At 41.0% G+C, this 9,579-nt stretch overlaps 1 long non-coding RNA gene across 3 annotated transcripts in view; it reads right to left on the bottom strand.

Annotated features, from left to right (window-relative positions):
- Window positions 1–2,755: 2,755 nt before the first annotated feature.
- Window positions 2,756–9,579, bottom strand: part of LOC104876901 — a 30,045-nt gene continuing 23,221 nt past the window's right edge. The window contains exon 8 of one of the 3 annotated variants that reach the window (XR_784454.2): window positions 2,756–2,892. This is a non-coding gene — a long non-coding RNA (uncharacterized LOC104876901). Of the gene's footprint in view, window positions 2,893–5,255; window positions 5,727–9,579 lie in introns of those variants that run through there. The other 2 variants (XR_004515780.1, XR_004515779.1) reach the window with 2 other exon arrangements.

The raw sequence follows: 9,579 nt of genomic DNA, 5'->3' as shown, positions 1-9,579 counted from the left end.
TGTCTCTCATCTTGATTTTTACTGATGAACTAAGGCGAAGACTTTTTCTTTTGAGGACTGGTTAAGGGTTGGGGCTGCATCAGTGTTCCTTCTTCCCTAATGCGGCAGGCGTCCAACTTTGGCTTACATGTGTTTCCAACATTGATATAACAATGCCATTTCTTTATGAAGACGCACCTTAGAGTTAGGTAAGTGGCATAAGTTGTATTACTCTATAGCACAGCAGGGGGACTACAATTTACAACAATTTATTATGCATTTTATAAAGGGCTAGAAAAGTTTAAAGTTCCAAATACAAGGAAATGTTAAATGTTTAAGAAAATGAAAATGTCAAGTATCCCATCTTCATCATTACACCTTGAATGCATGCATCAAATTGTGGCACTGCACCTCACAAATGTGTAAATTACAAAAGAAAGGTCACTAGGAATTGTATCAATTGAATCAGAACTATAGGAAGGAGGAGATCAGTATTTTTTTTTAATACCAGTGGGATTCTAATATATATCGAGGCCAAGAGCCCCTCGTTTTGGTGGTTTCAACTTTGGGAGGTGCCCAAGTAACTTAAAATCAGGACATGGGTAGCAGAGGAAACTCTCCAGACTAGGACAGTCCAATAAAAATATCAGAAAAGCCACAGTATAATTTCAAATTTTCTGGGTAGCACAGAAAAGTGAAAGTGACAGGCAAGTTTATAACATATTTTGTTTAACTAAACATAAGTAAAATATTAACATTTCAATACATAACCCATGAAAAAATCATGCTTTTTCATATTAGGTTTTGGAAATTTGGTGATACTTTACATGTACAGCACACCCTGGGCACGGAGGAGCACGGCTCTGGAAGCTAATACACTCTTCTACCATGGTGATATGCTCTAAGGAAAACCCACAAATGAGTATGACTTTTACATTCTTAGCAGCTACCGCTGTGAAATAATAGTATTTACAGTGGTAAAGACTAAGCTATTTCACACAGTTGTGACCCTCAGAGCTGGAAGAGACCATGGATGTCTGCTCCAACCCCTTTATCTACTAACAAGGTGACTGAGGCCATTGGGGTAGACGGCTTTCTTCCGATTACACTGATAATTAGTGACAGCACAAAGACTCTGGAATCTTGGGCTGTTATTGTCCTGAAAGAGACTGGTAATTAAAAAGGTAACATCTGGCCTAATTTTCCCTTTTCTTGATTAGCAAAGAAGTATTTTCTCTAATATCGACTAAAGAAACTAATTGTCTTCTGATGCCTGACATAACAGAAAAATTATGTCATCAGAAATTCAGGTTTATATCACTTAACTGAATTTATCAGAGGCTTTTCATTTCATGTTAAAATAAGCTATTTTCACTTTGTGGGTTTTTTTTGTGGCAGGGCAGGCTTTGGATAGATTGTTTGATGCCTCTTCAATCATCAGTTTCAGCACACAAAGAATGAGGTGATTAAAAGGCCAAATTAACTCAGGAGGATGCTAGTTGAATGGAGTGATTGATTTCTGGAACAATCCACACATCTGGTAGGAACAATCAGATGCCCCCTTAACAGACTTGCACTAAACAAAAGACCATGTGGGATGTTACAGGCCACTGGTTGGTTACACAACCTTTTTTTAGTCTATCATCTCTTTTTTTGAGAAAACAAGAGTCAGTGAGGTCACTTAAATACAAATAACCACCTGCCTGATACTCAGGAGCATGTGATAAGTAAAAAGTCTTTTTTAAAAAGATGCTTAGTTACTATCAACATGTGCTTCCCTAGTGTGCACTAATGTATCCCAGGGAGAGCTGCAGGCCAATGTGCCTTAGTTTTTCTTTGTTTCTCTAACTAACCTCCTCAGTGGTTAGTCGGTATTAACATGGAGACAGTTCTCTTTGATCCAAAGTTGACTTGTCTAATTTTATTATTGTTACACCACTCAGTTGTGTAAATAAGCAGTACACGGATATCTACAAACATATACACACTATTTCTATCCTCCATGCACTCAATCGCTGCCTGAGAAGCCTTATGTACAGCACTGTGCTACACCCTCCAGGGACACTAAAATAAAGACCATGAAACTTCTACCCTCAAGATGCTTGGATACTTGTAAAAGGGAAGATACAAATATCTAGAACAAATGGCAAAATCTTAGTGTTCAAAGATATACATTATGCAATACTGTGGGAGATAACACATCTTTTATGGATTTATAGCTGTATAATTTATTATGAGACCGTGGTAACTCAATACGTGTGGGAAATGGACATACAGGTTCCCAAGGAAGAACAGATAGTTTTGACGAACTCCCACGTCTGGGATCAGGCCTTAAAGTTGAAAGCTACAATCCTCACCAGCGTCCACATAAAGGAAGTTTTTGTCCCCTCTTGAATTTGTTTTAATTTCGTGGTGTTAAGAAAAGCCCCATTTACTCAGACTAGTAATTCCTTTTGCTTATTCAACTATGCATTGCGTAATACGAGCTCTGTGTGAATCTTTACAAAAAAACTGAAAAAACAGCTTTTCCGATCTATGATACACTTCCAAGATACTGGAGTATTTGCACAGAGGCAGTAAGAGAACATGTATAAAGGAGCTTGCACAGAGTCCAGATAAAAGCAAAGTGTAGGTGGGCTCTTCTTTCCCTCAACCTCCTCCTCTTGACCTTAGAGCTGATAGTATGTGGCAATGTTCTATTGCCTATGCAGAGCTGGAAAACAAAACAAAACAAAACAGAAATCACTGAAGACTTCGGTTCCAGCTTGTGGCAAAAGGGGCGATAAGGATGCATTTGAGGTGAACAGCAGAAGTGAGAAAAGGACCGTGGCAGAAGTGTGCAGAGAGAGCTGGGAGGAGCCTGGGGAACCCAGAGGAGCCAGAGCAAAGGGAGACCAGGGCTTCAGATGAACTCTGGAAAGCACAACAGAAAGGCTGAGTCAAAGTTCTCTTGGGGCGCTAACACCATGCCCTGTCTCTAAAATATTCATCACCAAGGAGCAAGATGAGAGGATGCTGTGGTAAAGGTGGACAAACAGCTGCAAACAACTCTCTCCCTTTGGCAAAGTTGCCCTGCCAGAGTTGTGTCAGAGTTCCTTGGTGGTTCGTAAGCCCCCATGTCCTAAGCAGGGCTGTGGGTAGCTCCGCAGAAGGCTTTCTGCAGAGAACTGAATAATGGGACTTTACAAACAACGTATTTTAAAAGTCCTTCATCCCAAGAAGTTTAATAATATTCACAAAGAGAAGTTTCACTGAAAAACTTGAAGAGCAAAAAGAAAAAAATGTCTGCTACATTAATAAAAGCATGAAAGGACTGCAATGGGGTTTTGATTGAATCTCTTTAGAGCACCTTTAATACCCTGAGTCAAGTACAAAACTAATCTTCTTGCTTCCTCTGAAATTCCACCTCCGCAAATTGTTCATCCAGCAAAGACATTAAAGCTTCTTGAAAATTTATCCTTCCCACTGTCTGAACAAGGTGAGGCTTTCAAGTTCTGTTTTATATCACATGCATCTTGCTTTGAACTCACGGTGGCTGTTTCCCAGACTAAATAGTCTTTTTTAGTATAATTAATTTCTGTAATTGATAAATGTATATATCCATCATGTACAGTGTGATGTTTTTAAGTATGCGTACATTGTGGAATGGCTAAGTCAAGTTAAGTAACATGAACATCAGCTCCTATACATATCATTTTTGGGGTGAGAACATGTGAAATCTACTCTCAGTAGTTTTCACATATACAACATATTGTTGTTAACAACGTACTGTTATTAACTGCAATTATCATGCTGCATGACAGATCCTCAAAACTTGTTCTTTCTAATTGAAACTTTGTACCTTTTGGCCAACATCTTTCTATTCTTCCTAACCCCCAGCTTCTACTATTCTATTCTCCATGTCCTAAATTCAACTTTGTTAGGTTTCACATATTGTTGAAATCACGAAGCACTTTTTCTTCTGTGCCTGGCTTATTTTATTTAACATAATGTCCTCCAGGTCCATCCACACTGCTAGAAATGCCAGGATTTCCTCCCTTTTTAAGGCTAGTGTTTCATTATGTATATACTCCATGTTTTCTTTATCTATTTGTCAGTCGATGGACACTTAGGACATGTTTTTAAAGATGCAAAACCTAAAATATTTTCCAAGTAATTGCCCACGGATATTCCTTCTCGTCCTCCTTTTTTTTTTTTTTTCCTGTATTTTGTTTTTTGAGACAGGGTCTCACTAAGTAGTTGAGACTGACCTGGAACTCACTATGTAACCCAGCAGGCTGGTCTTGAACTCAAAGAGATCCTCCTGCCTCAGCCTCCCGAGTGCTGGGTTTACAGGCGTGCGCCACCACGCCCAGCGATTCCCTCTCTTTCTCTTTACACCACTGTCCTCCCCTTCCTTACTTCTCTCTTTAATTTGTGGATGCTGAATCTTCTCCCTAGTCACAACTGGGAAAATACAGTGTCTTCCCTCTTCTTTGGCGGCCAGGCCGCTCCCTGAGCCTCAAATCGCTCCTCTCTTCTGGCTCCTCATGTCAGCCTTGGGAGAATCAATATCCAGCTAATATACTGACTGACGCCTGTGTGCTTCAGAGTCAACCTCTTTTGCTCTGGAAGGGGCAATGCTTCTTCTTCTCTTCATAGTTTACAAATAAGGCCAACTTGCTCATCTTTAAGCTGGGAGAACACAGGATGTATCACAAATACTTTCCCAACTCTGTATTATCCACGATGACTAGAGAGTGATTTTTAGAAATTTTCTATTTCAAAAAACTTTTGTATTCCTTTAACTATGACTAATTGGGAATTACTGCCTCACAACTGGAATGTTGTAGGGTGGTCATCTAAAAATTTATTCAGAATTGGGGAAATTGCCTTTTTTATACCAATGCAAAGTGACTAATTCCAAGAAATATATTGGAATCTAATTCAGCTGGATTCTCTTTATCTTTAAAAAATGTATCAGCAGATGTCTGTAAATTTTGTCCAAGAAACAGAAGCATATCACATTAAATTTTATAATGTGGATTCACCCATGTTTTCTCCCTTGTGCTCACAATAACACTGTGAGATGGGCACAGCAAATATTATTGTTTTTCCCAGTGTACAAACCTGCAATGAGATAAAGCAAAAATGCAAAAACTGCTAATAAGATAAAGATCACACAACCCACAGTGGAGCGAGATGTTGAATCTAAGTTTTCTGTCCTGTTCAGCATGTGTGCTGTCACTAGACAGTAATGAAGTAAATAGTGCTGGCACTCAGTAGAAAGATGTTTCATTGTCTGAATAAAATTGCTAGCAATTATGTTGGAAGACTGACCCTTAACTGGTTGCTTTGAGGGAAGAGGAAAAGGTTGAATAGGGACAGTAAGAGATCTTTACCACTCTCAGATCAAGTATTTACTGCTGTTATTAAAATGAAACTAAATTAAGTCTTGTTCCTGCCTTTGACTTTACTCTCTCTAAAACTAGAAGCATATTTTCTTGAATATTTATATTACATTTTAAGTGCATGAGTTTCATAACATTTCACAAACACAAAAACAAAGTGGTTTCTTCTGGGACAGAATTTAATACTTTCCATTCTGCTATCCCATTTGTTAATCATCCAAGTATATTCTGCTCCTTAAACTAGATTGTTGGATGTAGAGGAGAGCAGAGTCCAAAGGCAAGGGCGCCAGGGGTTCAGCCAGAGGAATTCTGCTGCCAGTAGCCAATTCCACCTCTGCAAAAAGGCAATCACACCCCCTGCCAATCAAGAGAGAATAAAGATCAAAGCCAGGACAGCCGGCTTCACATGCTCATAGTGACTGCAATGCTCTGCTAAGAAGAAAAAAGAAAGACAGAAAGAAAGAAAGAAAGAAAGACAGGAAGGAAGGAAGGAAGGAAGGAAGGAAGGAAGGAAGGAAGGAAGGAAGGAAGGAAGGAAGGAAGGAAGGAGAGAAAGAAAGAGTCAGGATTTCATATACATCAAAGTAATTATGATCAGGCCAGATATTCCTAACTGTCAAAAAGTAAAGTACTGAACTCATTCTATCCTTCACCTAAATAAAGTTTTTTATTGCACTTATCTTTTTTCCCTACAAGGAAAACTCCATGCATTTATTGTGGAAAAACTTGAAAATGCAAGGAAAATGTATTTGTCTTTCCTAAGAGGAATTTAGTTTTGTATTAGGAAGATTCATGACCTGTCCTTCAGTACCGCAATGATGAGGCAAGGGAAAGGAATTATATTTGAAACTGGTTTCGGAGTAGGGCAGATGGGTGGGGGCACAAATGTGGTTTCAGGGGGGCCCTGTAGGGAAGGCCCACAGTGCAGTAAATGTAAAAAATGCCAGAGGAGGAGACAGGGCAGAATACTTGATCATGAATATGATATAATGCAAGCAATGTCTTCATTAGCTGCTCCCAGATACTACGTGCTCTTTCTGCCAGAACATTCTCAATACCCAACAGTCCTTTCTCTTGTCTCCCTCTTGTCTCTTGTCTCCCTAGACACACATGCATAGGAGGTGATAGATTTGTGAATCATCTCGATTAAATCATTCCACTATGTAAACATCACATTGTACTTTCATAAATATAAACAATTTCAAGTTTGCGACTTTAAAACATTAGCAATCAGGAGAACGAAACAGATGGGACGCGGTATTTGTAACTGATCAGGTTCTCTCTCCTCTATGCACAGGCCTGTGGTGCTGTTCATTCCTCACACTACAGGGTGCATCAGAGGGAAAGGGCAGTTCAAAAGCTTGATGGTGCCGCTGTGAACAACACGTACAATTACCAGCTCCTCAACTCAAATGAGTGTTCAAGTCTCCATATTCTCCTGGGTCTGCTCTCCTAGGCATGATACAAAATTACAACTGACTAAACCAGGAATATACAGGAGAAAAATGGACACTGCCGTGCTCAGCAAGCAACAATACACGGTCAACTTCCTAGTCTCCACTTTATTCCTTCCTGTGCCACCATGACCTGATTTTCGGGAAGCAAAATAATTTTGGCCGTAAGCACTGCTTATCCCTGCTGCAGTCCTGAGCAAAGCAGCACTGGTACGTCTTCTGGGTGGATGTACAGTGCTTGGCAACTCTGAGCAAGGCAATAACGCAATGTGACCATAAATGTCACGTCTAACGGAAGAATGATGTTCACCAAGGGAACCAGTAGTCCGTCTGCACCAGGAAGACCACACTGCCCTGGCCACCCAGACTGAAGAGACGGGTAACAAGGTTAACAGGGCCCTCAAAATCACACAACAAGGAAACTGTGCTGTGCAAAGAGCGAAGTGAAACATAGGAGCTGTCTCTGATGATCAAAGAAAGGGGTCATCTGTCGGTATGAGCTGACTTACCCAAGAGTTCAGAACCTACACCCAGGATGGAAGGTTTTAGCGCAGTATGGGGGAGAACTGATGGCTAGAGACTGTATGGGCTACCTCAGGAAACACCAAGTTTCCCAGGCCCGGAGATGTGCACGCAGGCAGAGGGGAGACCATTGACTGGGTATTTCCACATTTAAATAGAAGACAGGCCAAATGGCCTGCAGTTACTCAATCTGCATTACTATCTTCCTTTCTCTTGTCCTCAGTCTCAATTGAGGTCCTAAGGTCGAGCTGGGAATCTTCCCATTTCATAAATGAAGTCGCTGCTGAGTTCGCTGCCTTCCTTCCCTGACAGAATCAGTAACTCCTATTTGGTCTAGGAATACAGTAGGGATTTTATGAAATCCTGCAGGTAGCTCAAAAAAGTTGTGGTGACAGCTGGAGCTGGGCTTGACCAAAGTGAGCCATGGGCGTCTAAACAGACTGTCACTGTCCAACTAGTCAAAAGTGCTTACCCCAGTACCAGCCTCACTCTCCAGCCTCGCACCCAGACTGCTGCACACAGCAGCCAACTCCCCCGCAGGCTCTCATGATGGAAGCCTCTCAACACCACAGGTTCAGTGGGAGTCATCATTTGCTTTAGCACAATTGTAACTGCTCCACCACCATCCTTATCCTCAGGCTACACTTCTGCTGCAGGCTGTCACTCATCCTCCTCAAGCCGAGTTGCTAGGCAGCTGGGAGTCTCTGTTGTGAACCAATCACAAGGCCGACATCAGCTCCTATCCCGTTAGTTTAACAATGACTGCAGTCCTTGCTGCAGTCTGAACCTGGTGTGCAAACTCAGGTGCAAAGCAAGTAAAATGATGCAAATTAGCCTGGCTATGTTACCCTGTACATTTTGACACAACAGAGTAAGTCTGCCCTCCTGCCTTTGCGACAGAGGTACACAACGGACCGCATTGTATCACCTCAGCCAAGAGACAAAGAGCCCTCTCACACCTGTATAGCCACATCCCTATCCTCACTCTTCTGCCACACATAAAGAACACATTTGAAATGCATCCGAATCAAAGTCTTCAGTGATTCCTGTTTCCCCGCCCCCCCAGCTCTGCATAGTCACTGGAACACTTCCAAATGCTATCAACTCTAAAGTCAAGAGGCAGAGGCGGTGGGGAGGAAGCGCCTAGACTTTCTCATGGCAACAGACTTCTCTGTCTCTGCTACCATCAGCAATCCTTCACTGTGCCTATTGGAATGCCAGGGACAGTCATTTGTTTGTTATCTTTAGAAGAAGGAAATGAATAGTGTCAGATTAGCTGGACCCTGTGCAAGCCCCATGACAAATGGGCTCTTGCTTCCTCCCTGCAAATATTTCAATATGTTGGAAATGTCTCATAGATTGGGAAAGCTGTCTTTCACTCTTTTGTAAAGCTCCACACCCAGCTCATATTCAGCGTAGTTAGATACACAATATGCAATACTATTCTTGGGTAACTGGAGAATTTCTTACCACCATGAAATTAACCACTTACTAGTCCAATTAAAACAGGCTGCCAGAGTGATGCTTAGGGTAAATTGAAATGGTTAAAGCAGAATAAAGAGGTGGGGGGAAAGCCTTCCTTTTTGTGGTAGCTGATAAGGTTGGGACTTACATTTTTAAATCCTAATTCCAAACATTAGCATTTAACAAAACTGTGTCTTCATCCTCTGTAATCTATTGTCTTCCTTTCTCATATCTGGTCAAAATGATCCTATTTAAAAGAGCTGGCATCTTATTAGAGATCTCTCTGCATAGCTCCTTCTACCACAGGGACTAAGAGATACTTCTTTGAGATACTCAAGCAGCACTTTGTTAGCTCAAACTCACACTAATTGCTTTTCACCTAGGGGTTTTAAAGGGATAGTTTGTTGGAGTAGGAACTTTCTGCTACATGAATAAGAACAAATACTGGGATACAGAATCACTGCTTGAATGCATCCTCTAATTTTGTGGGATTTAAGTCATTTGCTGATTTATTAGTTTGCAAGGAAGCCATGTTTGAACAGGGGAAGAAACATTACAGAAAAAGTTAAGAAGTTGCCTACTTGGATCTACCAGGTGAGATGTTCAAAAAGGAAAAGATGTTTCCTTTCTTTTTTTATTGGGGAGTACCAGGGATCGAACTTAGGACCTTGTGTTTGCTGGGCAGGCCACAGAGCTAAATCCTGGGCCTTTTTCCTGTCTATTAGACCTTTGAATAAATGAATGAATATATATATATATATATAATTTGA

The sequence above is a fragment of the Fukomys damarensis genome, unplaced genomic scaffold, assembly GCF_012274545.1.
Source record: "Fukomys damarensis isolate Sample0158 unplaced genomic scaffold, DMR_v1.0_HiC HiC_scaffold_39, whole genome shotgun sequence".
Lineage (NCBI taxonomy): Eukaryota > Metazoa > Chordata > Mammalia > Rodentia > Bathyergidae > Fukomys > Fukomys damarensis.
The sequence above is the reverse complement of the archived record's forward strand: the minus strand, read 5'-3'. Positions and strand labels throughout refer to the sequence as shown.